Consider the following 18,338-nt stretch of genomic DNA (forward strand, 5'->3'; position numbering starts at 1 on the left):
AGAGAGAGAGAGAGAGAGAGAGAGAGAGAGAGAGAGAGAGAGAGAGAGAGAGAGATGGTGCTGGGCTGAACACACACTGCGCTACAACCTCCAGCCTGTTTACTAACATATAATGCAGACTGCATATCGTCCACGGCAGGTCTTACGTGCCTGTGAGGCAGAGTGCTGCCCAGCTACCCAGCGTGGGCTCGCGCTTGCAGCCCTGCCTGCCTCCCTCCTGCCTCAGGCTCCCACAGGGTTGGGGGTGCGGGGTGCGCCACCAGGTGGGCCCGTGACACCTCCTCACTCGGCAGCTGTCAGTGCGCTGCAGTGCCAGAATCGAGATGAGCTCGGGAGGGAGCTTCCGCTGGGGTTTCTCTTTCATCCTGGGAAAAACAGGGTCAAGATAGGACTAGCTGAAGAAGTAAGGCCATGCGGGTGTCAGGAAAGACGCCATCTCCACCTCTCTGACAACAGCCTCCTCTCCTTCCAGCAGCTCTCAGTGGATACCTCTTAACCGTTTCTGGGCAAGGCCTGCACTGACTCTGGGCTGGCTGAGGTCGAGGATGGCCAGCCAAGGCCGTGCCAGGCGCGCCTCCGCTCCGGGCTGGTGTCTCTGGCCCCAGCACCAATGACAGCCAGAGGTGACCGTGCTTGCTGTGGCACCTGCCACAGAGAACCCCGAGGCAGGCGTGGCATGTGCGAGGCCCTGAAGTGCAGGCTCTGTGTTGTCTGTGTGTCCAATTGCAAGGTAAGTGGGTCTTCAAATCAAACATAGTGCAGGACAGATGCGTCCTGGAAGGAGGAAAGGCAGGCCTCCACAGGCACGAGGAGTCTTCAGGCCCGGAGCCCTCCGGCCACAGCATAGCATCCCTGGGGCAGCCGGAATTCAGGGCACAGGCGCAGCCCAGACTTTCTTGTAAGCGCTCCTGCACCCACTACCCTCACTCCACCCCCACCCTCCACACCCCTACTCTACCAGCCCACCACCCACCACCCTATCCTCCACCCCCGCACCCTCCCACCCCCGGCAAAGCTCTGCGATGGCCTGGTTGCCTGGTTGATGCGCTCCACTAGGAAATGCCACAGCACAATGGTGGCTGGAAACACACAAACTCCACAGGGTCAGAGTGAGGACAGCCGCATTTGGCCTTAGATTAACTCGCAGTGAATCTCCACTCCGCCAGGCTGCGGCCCAGAACAGTCGGGGTCCAGCCCAGCTTCCTGGCCCTGAGCCCCGAGCAAGCCAGGCCATCATCCTGCTCGCCTTCGGTCCTGCTGACTTCATGGACTAGCTGCAAAACAAAGGAGATGAGTGGGTGTGAAGACACCCTGTCGGTCTGCAGCGTGGGCCACAGCTAATTTATTAGCAGAACCTTACATGTGATGCACAAAGGGTTTTTGCCCAGTTATAAAGAACAAAACCAGAACCCTCGGGTGCCACAACTCAGCTCTGCGGGGACAGAGTGCGGCGTCCCTGTGGTTTGGGGCCCATGAGGGCAGTGTCACCTTTGGGGTAGAAGCAATGTGAGGTTCAAGCCAAAGAAACTCTCTCTAGAGAGTGGTTATGGGTCATGGAGACAGGTCATTTCCTCCATGGCTCAATCTACTGCAAGAGGCTAAGAAGACCACGCCGAGCGGCTTTGTCCCCTGGAAGACCACGTGGATCTGGAAGCGGTGCCCTCCCACAAAGCTCCCTCCCGTCTTCCTGAAGAAAGCAATCCCACATTTTGGTGTCATCATGCTGCCTGGAGAACCAGAAAACAAATCTTAACTATGGACCTTGAAGCTCAAAGTGACTTGTGGACTTCTTATTGTCTAAACGTGTCTGAGAAGTTGAGAACTTGCTTAAGATCTCAATCAATAGGCCAGCAAGGCTGACCCACAGACTGAGCTTAAAGGGACGCAGTGAAACAAAATAAGACTAGTGACACAGCACTCTGCTAATGCCCTGCTTGCCCTATCAGTAGGGCCTGAACAGCCAGCACCACAACAAAAGGAACTGTTTTCAAAGAAAACGTGCCTGCCAGGCTTAGCCGTGCTCTTCTGTAGGAAGCCGTGGCTCTTTAGAGGAGCAGCTACTGACCCGAGCAGAAGGGGACAGAGTGGCCCACGTGAGTCCCTGGTGGCCTCAGTTGGGCAGTGCTGGAGCAGAAGCATAGGCGGCCGTGTGTCAGGAGCAGAAGCCCCGAGCAGAGGAGGAAGGGGACCCTGATGTGCTAGGGACAGCTGGGGGCAGCTGAGAAACATGGGGATCTCAATGCATGTAGAAGTAGAACCTGCAAGACTAACTTGAGCAGGGGGTTCCATTACCACGTACACTGGTACCATTACCACCTCCAAGTGTGTCGTCTGTAGGAAGCTGGCCACTAGGGTGCCCCTGCACTCTCCCGAGCCCAGCCCTGCTCACAGTGCCCTCCCACCCACCCAAAGCCCAGACACTGACTGCTGGAAGGAATCCCATTGCTATTCTCATTCACTGGCTCCCAAGGCAGCTAGCTAAGCTTAGGCTCCTTGCCAGCATCCACGGTCTCTTGTGATCTGGCTCCCACTTATGTCCACTGTCACCCACCCCCAACCCAGTGATTGGGAACTGCCCACGGCTGATGATGGAAATGGCCTGAAATGCTCACTACCTTGCAAATCTCTGGGTATACTAGAGAATCCCCAGAAAGGGCTCCTGGCCCGGGACTGGTCCTCTCACAAAGCTTCCAGGGAATCTCAGCAGCCCAAAGTTGGGGTGGAGGCTGCATGAAGGCCAGGACACAGCCAGGAGATGACGCTTTGGGGACACGATGAAAGCAGAGCCCCTGAATGAGGCTGGTGATGTCATTAGAGGGAACCCAGAGAGCTCCCTGTCCCTGGCACCCCAGGAGGACATAGCAGAAGCCAAGAAGCCACCTATAGGCCAGGAAGTCCCTCACCACACTCCGGGTCCGCCAGTGCCTCACTCTTGCTCTTCTGGGTCTCCTGCACATGAGCAAAGTGCATCTGTTGTTTATAAGCTTCCCAGGCTGCAGGATTTTATCACAGGAAACCAAATGGATGCAGGCAGGGGTCCTAGGTTCAGAAAGGCTAAAGCCACGCCCTGCGGAAGGGGCAACAGACAAGCAGTGTCCAGTCACTAGAAGGACAAATATCACAAGACAGAAATCTCATCAATAAGAAAACAAGGAAGATGGTGAGACATTCTACTAAAGCTGCTAGGCAGCAGAGGTTTAGCCATCTGGCACTGAAAAGTAAATAAAGAACTAATAAGTGGAGAAATTATTACAAAAAATGTAAATGGGACTAATACAGGGGAAAGAAACTCCCAACCTGCTAGCTGTTCGGCATGAGTTTACTGTCTCTAACACTGAAGAATGAATTTTAGGAGCAATGGAGGTTAAGAGCAGAATATAGTTATTGGGGAAAGAAAGCTTCTGTCTGAGAGGGACAGAAGGGGACCCAAGCGGGTGGCCGAGGACCCTGCCGTTAGGGGTTTTATAGAGCAAAACCATGAAGCACGGCAGGTCCCAAGTGGGGAAACAGGAAATCATAAGGTGGACAGGAGGCGGCAAAAACTACGGCCAGCCAATAAGGTCATGTCCAGGTTGCTCAGGTAATATTGACTCAATGGGGATCAAATGGGAATCAAGTCATGTAGCAAGTGGGCATGAAACAGAACAGGGCTATTCAGCATACCAAGCACTGTTGCTTATCTCTAGAGGGAGTAGGTGGGTGCATTTGCTTATCTTTTGTCTTGAGGTCTGGCTCTCAGCAGAAGCACCTGTGTCTCCCCCACAGCTGCCCTGTCTCCTGTCCTCTGCACGGGCTCCTTCCAAGAGCCTAACCCTGTGTGACCCCTGCAGTATTTCTACCTAATGTAGGTGCCTAGGACAGCCATGACCTGCTCTTCCTGACGAATCGTGAGGGACCTGGGAAGGCAGAGTGGGAGCAGGCTGACACACACCTGCACACACAGGAGAAAGCTCCAGTCTGCCGAAGGGCTGCAGGCACACATGGGCTAGAAGCCTGGCTGCCACTTCCACAGGCCAAGCCCTTCCTTTCCTGGGTGCAAAAGAAATCATCCTAAGTCATTCACCCAATATCAATGAAAGAATTTCCTAGAGTTGTAACTCAGGAAGATCAACACTGATTCAATTATACGTATGAGAAGACAGAAATTAAAAATTCCAGGAAAATTTAAAATCTGGGGGGAAAAGGAAACCCAAAAGAAGTGGAGAAGAGTTTGCACTGTGCTCCTCAGGCCTCAGAGCCAAGTGGCACACCTGGGAAGGCTTCTTAGCTTCCCACTGCTAGGTTCACTAATGTAATACAAATCCATCCATCCCTAATGTCTTCAGAGGGGACATGAAAACCAGAAGGAGGGAATTCCAGGCCATCTGAGGTTTAGTAAAGCTCTCAAACTCTCGCGGGTCCTTCCCCGGTGTAAGGAGAGGTCTCTGAAGAACAGCAAAGAGGGAAAACGATGACTCTTGTGAGCTGTAACCACTTTTCCATTCACGTTTGCAGCAGGTGCACTTGAGCAGAAATATAGACCACATGACACCGACGCAGCTGCAGTGTCATCATCAGAATACTGTTTCCCAGGAGCAATGTAATGTCCACAAATATTTTTGAACTTTTTCAGAATGTTTTTAATCCATTTCCCACATAAAAACAGGAAGCTACTTTTGCCACCTATGAACCAACTCGATCATGAAGAAGATTCAGGTCTCCTTCCACTTTTCAAGACCATGAATTTCAGTGGATTCAAAGCATGGCAGTGAGGTTCCCTAGCACCAGGAAGAAAGGACAGGGCTCATGTGGATGGGTGGGCAGACTTCCCACAGGTGTCAGCAGGTGAAGCTGACCTCACCCAGAAGGAAAGGCTCTGTCGCTTTGCCTTCACTCAACCCTGGTCACGTTTCTGTCCCCCCCCACACACACACACTGTATTCTCTCCCTGTGTACCTTTACCACCACGATGAAGTTTATTTTATACTTCATTCCTAGCATACTTTTCTCTACCCAATATTGTTAGCAATGGCTTTGGTGAATATACAGGAGACACCATGCACAGGCTGACATCAGAATCAGAGGATAGGCTGTCTACGAGATGCCAGATGCCCGAGTCTAATAGTATAATGGTCACCAAGGGCAGATAGAAGTGATTGCTTTGGCATAGACTGTCCATACATAGATTTATAAATGCTCAGCAAAAAGTACAACATTTAAGAAGTCACAGTTATGAGGAACCTCGGCAGACTCGAGAGGCTTCCAGTGGTGAGAAATCCAGTACGGACATAACCTAAACACACTGATACAGTGAGAGTCACAACCGTATAACCCAAGGAGGAGAAGCCTCTGGGGGACTAAGCGCACTCTTCAGATAAATGAGGAGCAGCAGGCAACGTGTTTTATAGTCAGAGTCATGCGTGACTGAGGGCCTAGGTGAACCTGTAAGTCCCTTCCAGGCCCAAGAGTCTGTGTCTTAGTCACGTCCCTCATTGCTTGACACAACGTCCACAGCCTACAGCTTAAAGGAGGCAGAGTTTATTGAGCTCATAGTTTGTAGAGGTCTCAGTTGCAAGTCAGCGCCAAGGCAGGGTGGCATGGTGGAGGGGCTTGGCAAAGGAGAAGAGCTCCGGGGCAGGGCAGACAGGAACCAGGGAGAGATCAAGGGGGGAGGAGGAGGGAGACAGCCCCTTCCAGGCCACGCCCCCAGACCACTTCCTCCAACCAGGCTCCACCTCCCAATATCCTGTTAAGCTCATTTAAGCTCATCAGGCCATACCCCTAGGATCCAGACACTTCCCAAAAGCTTCACTGTGATCACATGAAGCTTTAGGGGACATCCAGATGAAAAACATCACAGCCTGTTTTAAAACAACAAAGCCAGCCCTGACCTCAGCCACCTAAAAATGTATAGATATAACTACAAATTTAGGAAGCACCAGTGTGAAGCTTTCAACTGCAAAAATGGCAGTGAGATCCACATCAACATTTTTATGTTTTAATGACACTGGGGAATCGAATCCAGGGTCTTCGCACCAAGCCACAACACTAGAATTTTTTTTTCTTTTTAGACAGAATGTATGTAAGTTGTCGAGCTGCCCAGATTGAGTTCAAGCTTTCAGTCCTAGTGCCTCAGAATACTGGCATTACAGGCATGTGCCACCAGCCACCAAACCCGGCTTCACATCAACCTTTAACAGTCATTTTCCACCCGGCTCATCTAAAAGCTGCTCAAACGCTGACATGTGGCTTCTCTCACCCTAAAAGCAAAGATGAAGCCCGTGCTTGAGCCAAGCACCTTACCCACTCCCTTGTAAGCAGGCGCAGGCCACAAGTCTCCTTTCTTCAAACTTTTTATGGTGCATTTGGGGTGCATAGCAATGACTCTCCTAGTGAGGAGCGCTCAGCACATGAAAGCCTCTCGTGACAAAGATACAGCCAAGACCGTGTGAAATGAAGAAAGATTGACCTCAAAAATCAGGACCAAGACATGAATGTCACTGATCATTGCCCCTAGTCCACATAGTTGTCAAACGTTAGCCCGAGCAATCGGGCAAGAGGGAGAAATAAAAGGTACCCATATAGGAAAGGAAGACGACAAGCCATCATTCTCTGTACACCACGTGATCCTCTACACAGAAACTCAAACTACTCTACCAAAGCATTCCTAGACTAATAACCAAGTTCAGCAAGGGAGCAGGATATAAGTCAACACACAAAAGCCAGCGGTGGGGGAGCAGGGAAGGAAGGGGGGAAGATTAAAAAAAAAAAAAGAGGGAATTAAAGAAAAAATGGAAATAGAGCCTTTGCAAATGGGAAGGGGAATAAGAGTTGGAGGCAGTGAGGGAGGAGGGGAGAGGAAGTGGACAAAGAGAGGAATTAGATGTGTCATGCACATGTGCCAAGTCCTGGGATAAATGGAACCATCATGCACTTCAAGTGTATACTGATGGAAAGGTTTAACAAAAAAAAAAATAAAAGCAGTAGCATTCCTATACAGCAATAATGAACTCACTGAGAAAGAAATTAGGGGAAACATACCATCCACCCAGCATCAAGAAAAATAAAACATTAAGAAATTAACTTCACCAGAAAGACCTCTACTATGAAAGCTATAGTTTTCAGAGAAAGTAAGTCAAAGAGAACATCAAAAAACAGAAGGATGTCTCTGTTCTTGAGTAGGAGAACCAGTATTGTCCAAATGGCCAAACTTCAAAAAAAGATCCACAGATGGAATACAATCCCAACCAAATAGCAACAGCATTTCTTGCAGAACTAGTGCAAACAACCCCAACTCTTTTCTTTAATGTCCAAGAACCAGTCTCTCCTTTCAGGATCTTGATTACTGAATTGAGTAGAAAGAGATGAGAAGTGCCTTCAACGATGGAGGATAACAGTGATGGTGTACTATGCGTCCAAGGAAATGAGACAGGCGGACGGCTTTGCTAAGTGACTACTTTAGAGATTGTGCATCTGGCCACCTTTTGTCCTGGCACAGCCGTTAGCAGCTGTAATCTCAGGACGTCCAGGACAATGAGGACAAGTGAGGAGGACGAGGACAACTGAGCCCCTGGTGGGGAACACCCTATCTCTGGGGAAGCTACAATGAAAAAGTCACTTACTTCACAAGAAGTAGGAAGAGTCCATTTTCCATGTTAGTTTACTACTCTGAGAGTCAAAAAGACTCCACTCCCGAGAAAAAACTATTCATTTTTACAATGTCAGCATGCTTTTTATAAGCTACATTTTTATGAAACTATGCCTGGTGTTGGAAACTTTATACACCATAGGAAAGTCTGAGCTTTTGCAAAGGGGAGGAACAGTGTCATATTTAAACCATTTGATCTATTTTTAAAAGCCCTGTATTTAAGTCTATGGAACAACTTTGAAAGGCTAAGTAGATTTTTTGAAAGACATCTCCTAAGTGCAGGCTCCTGTACTTTTCCTTTTGTCTTACCTCCTACTTCTCCTGTGTGCTCCAAGAGTGCATGCTGTCTCCAGAGGAGATGGCGAGGTGTACAGCTCAGAACCCACAGCCAACAGAGACACCTTGCACTCAGTGAGAATTAATCTGCTGCCTCCCACATGCTCTTGGCAAGGGAAGAACTCTCAGTCTGCTGACATGATGAGAAAAATCTCCTGCAAAGAAAAGTGGAGAGGCCTGGAGGTTTTGACCCAAGGAAGAAAAGAACTAGTTGAGCAAAGTTCTCGAGCCCCTTCAGATCTCACTCCTAGAGCAATAAGTAAGTAGGTGCATAGATGTTCATGCTCCAGGCCACAGATAACCAACAAAAGGAAACACATTCATACATCAACCAAAGAGCCGACATAAGGCAAAAGAAGGTCGTTTTAGGGTTTGAGTGTCAGAGCACAAGCTAAATGATCTATTCTGGGAAGCTGCCAAGCCTGTCTGCCAGCAGAGGCCTCAAGGAGAAGAGCGGTCCTTCTGTGTTAGCTAGCTTAGATAAAGCAAGTCTGTGGCCAAAATGCAGAATCGGAGCCAGTAATCCAAGACAGAGATGAGCCCATCCATCATGAAGACCTGTAGGAGAGGACTCCTCAGACTTGCCTCGGTGACCAGCTCCCACACTTTGCAGCCCCCATACCTGTGGAACTCTGCATTGTAGAATTGTGCACGAGTTACATCCAGGTGTTTCTCCCTGGGAGACACAACACATCCTTGAGTGGTCCTCCATCACCTGACGAGTGTGGTGCCCAGGTGTCGCAGCGGGCTACCTGGTGCCCACCATCACAGGGCCATGAGGAGAAGCATTCCTCAAAGAGCCCCTGGCCCTTCGGAATGCCAGAAGGAGGCAAACTGCTCTTGGCTGATCTCAAAGATACCAGCGTGAAATTCAAGTGAATTCAACAAGTTCACTGTTAATGGTTCTTCTCTTTTCAGCTCTAGGCAAGTGCTGTACAGGTAATTTTAAAAAGTAGAAATTATCTTTTTGGCTTCAAAAATAAGCATACATAGTAAAGAGATAGAAACAACTTTCGTTAAATGACATTGCGCCAGACTGAATAACTGCCACAGAAAACAGAGAAGAAAAAGTGGGACCTGTCCAGACTGGCATGGCTGAGGAAGTCTCCGTGCAGGACAGAGCACAAGCTTGGAAATCTGAAGGCACCTCTTGGCTGATTTCCGACCTACATTGCTTTCCAACTTGCCCCGTCACCTCGCTTTTCTCTACAATGCGCACTGAGCGCAGCCACAGCAGCCGAGCACTTCTGGTCTGCAGGCAACTTGTTTTTCTCCCAATGCAAGCACTTTCCTGCCAGCCCAGCTTGCCTTTACAGCTTGGCAAAATGTATCAGCTGATGACAGTGAGAAGGATGAAGAGCATTTCTAGGAAGGCGAAGTCAACGCTGCGTTAGCTCCCCATTAGTGCGAACATGAAGGCAGAGATGACCTACTTGAAAGAGAAAGGCTTTATGTTGGGCTGTAGTCTTGGAGTTTGGATATTTGGAAATTGTAGTCCTCATGAAGAAGACAACATAAACTACCTCCTCCTTGGACTCGTTCTAAGAAAACACAAATTAGCTTTGGCCAGAAAATCTTTAAAGTTATTATGTGCTCATTCTTGTTTTTACAATAAAATAAAATGAAATATATGTATTATCTTTCTTAAAATAATTTTTTAAATGACTTAACTATCTACCAACTACTTTCCCCACAGCATTGGTTGTAGGACTGCTCTTGGAAAAGTCCAAGAAGCTCTGGACCAGATGGGAGGGTGCTGGTTTGAGCTTCTCCTTTCCGTGACCTTGTGTGGGCCCTATTTTCCTTTCCATAAAGGAACTGAGGTAAACCAGCACATTTCCCCAAAACTGACACTGGGTCTTATATTCATTTTTGCTCCAAAAGGTGCCATAAAACTTATTTTCAGGAGATTTCTTATTTTTCCATGTACCACGATCTACACTTATGCGTGTATAACAATCTGTCCTTATTCAAGAACAAAAAGCAGTAATTATTCAAGTGCAGTCGTATCGTCTTCTCTTGGAGCACCTTCACGGCTCTCCAGGCTCCAGCTCCGCCTGAATTTCGCGCCACTTCATGTCCTGCACAACCGTTGGCCCTGATCGCTTTCGCCCGCAGCGAAGGCGTCCTCGGTTGAGCTCTTCCCGCTCACGTAGCCCGCTCACAGCGCATCACCATAACGCACACGCCGTAACTACGAGGATTCCTGCTGGACCCCACCACGCGCCCGGGCTTCACGCCTGTGCCCTGCTGCGGCACTGTCACCTCCGGCTGGTCGCGAAGCAGTAAGGCTTGCGTTCATCTCTTTACTAGCCATCTCTCTCTCATCCAAAGGCACCTGCTTGGGTACGTAAATACTTAATTACAGTTTATATTACCACTTATTTTAGGTACTGACGTCAACAATATTACTTATATTGATTATATACTAACATTACTATTGGACTGGGGAGAAAGCTCAGTGGTATGAATGCCAGCCTGGCAAGCGTACGGTCCTAAATTCAATCTCAGGTATCCAAAAAAAAAAAAATTACTATTTTATAATTCAATATGTCCACCAGGTGCCGTGAGGGACACACCAAGCACATCTGCCCACTGATGGTGTCGACTTGGGTTTATTGGGGGGATGTTGTCAGTACACTGACAAATCGTGCGAGGACTTACCTCCTGTTGGGCCTTATTCAGGGAAGTATGTACATGTCCCTGCAGCTCCCCCCAGCCTTCTTCAAGGCTCCGGGAACTACTGGTGCTTTCCTGAGCACACTGCGTGACGCTCCCACAAGACCTACAGCTGTCTAGCAATTATTTGTATGTTTTATGTTCTTTAAATGTTTGGGAGTTCTATCACCTCTAGCTGGGGGCATCTCTCCATGTGACTGGTGCCTATCAGCAGGAAATTCAGCATCTTAATTTTTGTTTTCATGCATTTATTTGCCACTTGTATTTCTTCCTCTGAGAAGTGTTGTTCATTTCACATGCCCATTTTTGGATTGGGTCTTTAAGTTTTGGGGGCCAAATATTTTTTTTCAAAATTTTATTGATAAACAGATAGCAATGAGACAGTTTCAAATCAAATCAGAAGTACAGTTTCAACAAATAACACACTGCATATATTCTTCTTAGTGGTTAATTGCTGTACAAGATGCGGACTTGAGATTCCTATTTACAAACACCATTAGAACAAATCATTCTATCAGCATCTTAATTTTTGTTTTCATTGGTTTTGAAACAATACATTGTAAGACATTTCCTAAAATGAAAAAATACGAGAGACAATAATTAGAGAGCATTCACGTGGGTAAAAACAAATTCTTCTTTCTTATGTATATGGCGCAGGGTCTCACTGTGCTGCTCGGACTCGTAGTGATCCTCCTGCTTTCAGCCTCCCCAGAGTTGTGATTAGAGGTGTACACCACCATGCCCAGGCTCAGTGGTTGGCTCAGCATGCCCAGGGGTGAGGCTGTCATGGCATGTGGTGCCAGGGATTGAACCTTCATCCCTGCACTTGCCTAAGCAGGTGCTTATTCCCTGAGCTATCTCACCAGCTTTGCAAAAACAAATTCTTGGTGTTTTTGGTGTGTAGCTCAAGAACAGATCTGAGAAATTCAGTTATTTTATAAAGCCCTGGGGTGTGGCCTTCCCCCATCACAGGTGTGACCCTACAGCCTCACCTGGAAAAAAGAAAAAGAAACTGAAAGCGTGAATACATTGAGGAAGTCACTCATGCAAGGTGGTGTCCTGCATTATATCTTAGGAATCAGCAGACCCTTAGTGGGACAGCTAGTACAATCTCAATGAAGTCTTAGTCCAATGGCAAGCAATGCACCAAGGTTAGCTGCTTGTGAGAAATGTGCCAGTGTTGTGTCAAAATTAGGAAATTTTGAGAATATTATGTGTGAGAACTGTGTCCCATCCTTGAAATTTTTATAAATTCAATTTATTCTAAACTAACATGTTTATACACACATAAGGTACAAAATAGAGCAGTTTCATAGACAGATAGAAAAAAAAAGTAAAGAGGGGCTGCGAATATAGCTCAGCACAGCACCTGCCAGGCAAGCACAAGGTCCTGAGTTTGATTTCTGGTACCACCTCCAAAAGCAAAAAGAGAAAAAAAAGTAAAGACAGAGATAGAAAAGGGTAGGAGGGAGAGAGAGTCGGGAAGTGATGAACACCTGGCAGAGTATCGGGCTCTCCTAGCTTGCCTGTCCTTCCCCTGTGTCATTACTGATCCGAGCCCTTCTGGTCCTGTCACCTTCCTCTGGAGGAAGCCGGATGTGAGCAGGGGACAGTCATCTGCACCTTCACTAAGCTGCCCCCCCCCCAGCCACTGCCACATAAAACACAGCCATGGTGAAGGAAAAGGGTGGCTTCTGCTTTATTTGCATAGAAAAAATGGTTTAGCAATCAAGGGTGTCCTCTGTCTTTATCTTTGCCCACATGCTCACTGGGAAAATTATTTTTCCAGCAAACCTGGAAATCCCACAAGTCACCCCCTCTTTGGCTTGGAAGCCAGATTTTCCTTGCAAAGGTCCTTACATGAACCTTTTACTCTTGTGTTGTGTCCAGTCCTGGCCACCCAGAGCCTGGAAGAGCGAGTGCTCAGCGCACCTCCCTGCTAATAAGGGCCTGACCCCTCGGGCGGTAACCTTTCTGCTGTCCTTTTATTGGGGTCACTCCTGCAGGAGAACTCAAGTTGTCCTAACCTCATAGGATTTCCCTACAACTTAGTAGAGCTGAATTGGGGTGCAAATTATTTGCCAAAGCCTGGATGGTGGCCAGGCCATCAGGCCAGAGAGGCAGGAAGGAGCGCAGACACAGACACGCTAGACGACAGATATTGCCACTGAATAGCGAAGAGATTTTGACATGAGATTGCCTGAGTCTTTTGCAGACATAGAATAAAAAACATTTATGGTCTTTTTAGGTCCGACTGTCCCTCTGTCTCAGTCTCCCCTTCTACTTATATCCAGTAGAGCCAAAGTGGAGGTGGTGAGGAAGGAGATGCAGCCCAGGAAAACCCAGCCTCTCGTGTCTCTACCTGGGACATGGCTGCTCTAGGAATAGGTTTTCGTCCACACATCCGAGGACCTGCTGCTCTCAGCATGCTGTCTAGTGGAACAGGAGCTGATCAACACTGGCTCTAGTACACTGGCCAAGCAATGGCCGTGACTCAGCCACATGGCTGATGCTGACAAAGGATCTACAATCTGAGGTACAGGATCTCAGGATAAATCCTGAGGGGATTTCACTGACCTTCTCAGATCCAAAAGCTACAACTCTTGTTGCATAGGTCCTGCTTTACCTTGGTCTTGGCTATCCAGCAGAAAAGTATAAAAATGAAATATAAGAAGTAAAGCCATGCTGCTATGTTGAGCTGTAGGGGACTCAGGTCAACAATTTCTGACACTGCCAGTCAAGCAGAAGACCCAATACTATTATGGGCTACTGGACTCTTTGGGAGTATTTTGCTGAGTTCACACTCCTATAATATTCAAATGATGGAACTAAACAAAAAAAGGGATGCAGATGAATGTCCATTTTGTATCTGTGTATTCAAAGCGGTTAGGATAGATATATAGTTACATTCTCTTAATGAATAGAGGGATTTGTTCTAATAGTGTTTGTAAATAGGATATCATGTCTGCATCTCATATAGCAAATAACCACTAGGAAGTGAGTATGCAATGTGTTAATTATTGAAACCGTCCTGCCAATTTGATTTGAAACTGTCTCATTGCTGTTTGTTTCTCAATAAAATTATGGAAAATAAATTTGGATGCAACTGAGATGTACTTCAGTACTTGAGTGGATAAATAAACTGAGTACTTTCAAAAAAAAAAAAAAAAGAAAACCACAGGCTCTAGTGCTGTTCGTCTGGCTCTAGTACATTGGCCAAGCAATGGCCGTGACTTGCCCTGTATTTTCCTTATTTGGGAGGAGGAGATGTACTTCCTCACTGAGGAGTGTACCAGGGCCTCCCATGCCCAGGGTCGCCACACGTGGGTGCTGATGCAGGCTGAGCTCAGGGCCCAGAAGACTGAGGGCACCTGGATGGATGGCTGAGCCCTGTCACCGTCCCCATACAGCTGCCCCGAGCTGGCGGGGCCATCACAGCCTCCAGGAGGCTGGCAGGGGGCCACCAGTCCCGCAGTTTGCATTTTGAATACTGATTTCATGTTCCAGGCTCCCAGAACTCAACTCAAAGGAACGGAGGAAGCCTCTGCTGCTCAAGTTCCAGTTTGCAACACGGAGGGCAACGCTCCTGACTGTAGGTAGTAGGAGGGCTGCACAGTGAGCGACAGTGGCTGCCGCCAGGGTGCCCAGCAGGGTGCCCGCCAGTGTGCCCATCCTTTGAGCAAGTGCTTCCTACTTGGAAACAAAGAGCATCATCAGTGGGACGGAGCAATCACAGGTCACCAGGCTTCAGAGAGTGCTACAGGAAGCAGGGGGAGACAGAGAGACAGAGACAGAGACAGAGACAGAGACAGAGACAGAGAAAGACAGAGACAGAGAGACTGAGACAGAGAGACAAAGACAGTGACAGATAGAGACAGACAGAGAGACAGAGACAGAGAGACAGAGAAAGAGAGACAGAGACAGAGAGACAGAGACAGTGACAGAGAGACAGAGACAGACAGAGACAGAGACAGACAGAGACAGAGACAGACAGAGACAGAGAGACAAAGACAGAAACAGAGACAGAGACAGAGAGACAGAGACAGAGAGACAGAGACAGACAGAGACAGAGACAGAGAGTGCTTCCCAGTGTTTTCAGAACCACTCCCTCCACAGGGAAGGTTGCCTGTGGCAGCAGAGCTGGCTTCCGTGTCAACAGCGCACAGAATCTGGAGCCCCTGCTCCGGGCACACTCCTGGGCTCCACGAGGAGCTGCTGGCCTGGCACCATCTGGAAGCCCAACTACTACACCGGAGCTGGAGAGTGCAAGAGTCAGGGTTGCTCCCATCTCCCGGGGCAACATAAAGAGAACGGAGGAGACTACTCTGCTCTTGTGTGGGTGGAGCCCAAGCACTACAGACAAGACATAGAGCCCCCATGCAGTATCACTGATCACCTCTACTCAGAAACATTTGGAAGAAAAGCAATATGGTCTCAAATCACATCCCTCTGGAGAAAGTGACCTCAGTGTGGGTGTTGAAATAATCCCCCCTGTCCCAGGCTCTTAAATAGCACCACCTGTAGTGAGGCGGTGGCGTCCTTTGTGGCCAGACTCGCCTAGGTGATGGTGGTTCATCTTGTCAATGGACTTGAAAGACATCAGCAAGGTCACTAACCCAGCCTTCCGGTGTGTCTGGGTGAGCCTGGGGTGTCATCATGGTCCCTTTTTCTCTGGCTCTTTTCCTGCCCTGGTTCTTGGTTCTTCCTGGATGCCCAGTCTTCCTCTGCCACACCCTCCTGCCATGACGCTTCGGCCCAGGTGGCTACAGAGCCTGCAAGGCCATGCACCGAAATGAACTCTTTCTCCTTTCAGTTGTGCGTGCTGGGTGTTTTGTTCAAGCACAAAAAAAGCTTCTTAATACAGCTTACGCAGTGTCTGAGACAAGCTTGCTTTAGGCCGGATTTCATTCAACATTAAGACATGACGGTGAGGTGCTACCACTTACTTAAACATCAAAGGACAGATAGCCACGTGCCTCTAGGGGCTTCTGGCAAGTGCCAACATTTATAATCACACAGCAACTATTCGGAGCACTTTGCTCTACGAAGCCACTTGAACCAAGAGATTCAACTGCAAAGGCTCAAAATATCATGGAGCCAAGTTTAGAATCTAGTGAGAAAAGTTGCTTCATTTAAAGAAATGGGCCAGGGAGATAGCTCAGCGGTCTAAGCTCCTGCCTGGCAAGAATAAGGACCCAGGGTTGATCCCTGGAACCACGTGCTATGGCAGCCCTGGAATCCAGCCACCAAAACCAGGCTTGGTGGCACACACTTGTAATCCCAGGGCTGGGGAGGCTAAGACAGGAGGATCACTACAAGTCCAAGCTGCCCAGAGAGACCCTGTACCAAATTAATAAATAAATAATTAAAATACAGAAATAAATATAAAAGAAATGTCCAGCATAAGCCAAGGCCAGCATACTGTGACCCAGGATTCAGCCCATTTTACAAATTTCCATCAGAAGACAACTATGTCTGCCCACTGGCTCATTGTCTGAGGCTGCGTTCACCACATGATGGCAAATATAAGCTACTTCCTCAGAAACCATGTAGCACATGGAGTCAAGAACATGTGCTCTCTGGTTTTTCAGAAAAATAAAATTATTGGCTCTTGAATAAGCTATAATTGGTTCCTGTAAGTGAGGTTTGCTTGATGCTGAAATTGAGAAACAATGCTTCAAAAGACGGGCCAATCTCCTCTGGAAGGGCGGAGGTGCTGGACAGCTGCCCCCGGCACAAGAAGGTCAGCCTTCTTCCTCCCTGCGGGGAGCCTCCTGGCTGCCCTGCAGAAGGCGGGGTGAGCGGGCAGGGCCTGCTGCCTGCTCTCAGCTGTGCTCAGCTGCACACCTGCAGGAGCCTCCGCGTGAGGGCTGTCTAACGCCTCGCAGTTTGCCTCTGATGGTATGTTTGTCTTCAAAACAAACTGAAAATCTCATCAAGTTCTTTCCACTTACCTAGAAGTCATTTGAATATTCTGGAAAGACCATAATGGTATTTGGTGGCTGATTTTCTAAATTTCAAGCAGCAGTCATGTAACAAGGCAAAAGAGTTACGCACCAGCCCTCCAGATGGGATAGTGCCCTGCACAGCAAGCGCCTCAGTTGCCTTTCTTTTTGGACTCAGCGGCCTTCTATGTCTCTCTATGTTATCTGTGCAGCTAAAAGGGACTGATGAAAAAGGAACAAAATGAAGTCTGCCAGAGCACAATAGCTCCTTTTCCGTTGTTTTCCTCTGAATGCTCCAAGTCCGCTGGCCGCAGTTGTCAGGGTCACGGGAGCTTTGGGCGCAGGACCCCTCCTCTCTTGTCCCCACAGCCTCATATCCTGTTTTTCACTCTTTCTCTTGATTTAGCACATGTTGCCTATTAACGTGTCTGAGCGCTTCGGATGTTTCAATTATGGACCAAGGAAACAGACTATTTCTGCTCCCTGGACTCCACGAAGTTGCTGTTTGCTTGCCATTTGCAAGAGTGAGACTCTCAAAATCAACAAAGGGCAAGATGTGGGATGAACCAGTTACTGAGGGTCAGAGGCTACGGATCCCAGATGGAACTGCTGCAGGGCCAGCTTGATCCCAGCAAACCTTCCTTGTTTTTCAACTCTGCTGCCCCCGTGACCCTCCCCATCTGGGTGTCAAAAGTCAGTGTAAAGCAAGAGCCAAAGTCTGGCTGTGAATTCTGTCACAGGTAGGCGGGCAGGCTGTGCCTCAGACATGTGGGGGAAGCTGGTGGCCGTGAAGCTGGGAGACATTCAGGAGGCCATGGGCTTGCTTTGGTTATCCTCATGGCCCCTTGAGGAGCCAGAGAAAATGTGTAGCATGTCAGGAAGCCTGAACTGTGAATCTCTTCATTTCTCCTGAGCTGGTGGATTCTGGACATTATTTGCACAAATAGCTCAGCAGATTAAACCACCTGCAAGCAGGCACAGGGGCCAGGGGTTCGATTCCCAGACCTGCCCTGCCAGCCCTGCCCCCGGGGCACGCTGAGACAGCAATTGAGACTGGGTGTGGTGGCACGCGTGTAATCCCAGCTCCTCGGAGACTGTAAATAAGAGGATTACTATGAGTCCAATCCAGTGGTGAGACCCTGAACACCCTGTAGACCCTTCCCTAGAATACAGAAAAAGAAAATGGGGAGGGGCAGAAGGACTGAAGGAAGGGGTGGGGAATGGGATCAAACAGAAGAATCAACTGCATATTATGTACAAGTACAAATTCCCTGTGATGAATGTAATCAGTGCGGATAACAAACACGTCCTAATAAAAAATATCAAGTTAAAAAATAAATAAAGCAGCTGAAAACCAGTTTAGCAGAATAGACCCAGAGCTCTGGGCTGGCACACTGGCTCCACTGTTCCCTGGGTGGTTCCTGTAACCTCAGAGCTTCATCCAGTACAAGCTGCCTTGTGATGTAGACTGGAGTTGAGTAAGACAACTCATGTGAGGTGCCCAGGACACGGCCGGACACGGGGATGAAGGCAGGCTTCCTCACCACCACCCGGGACATGGGGATGAAGGTGGGCTTCCTCACCACCACCCGGGACACGGGGATGAAGGTGGGCTTCCTCACCACCACCCGGGACACGGGGATGAAGGCAGGCTTCCTCACCACCACCCGGGACACGGGATGAAGGCGGGCTTCTTCACCACCACCCGGGACACGGGATGAAGGCGGGCTTCCTCACCACCACCCGGGACG

This window comes from Octodon degus, unplaced genomic scaffold (assembly GCF_000260255.1).
Source record: "Octodon degus isolate 3935 unplaced genomic scaffold, OctDeg1.0 scaffold00017, whole genome shotgun sequence".
Classification (NCBI taxonomy): Eukaryota; Metazoa; Chordata; class Mammalia; order Rodentia; family Octodontidae; genus Octodon; species Octodon degus.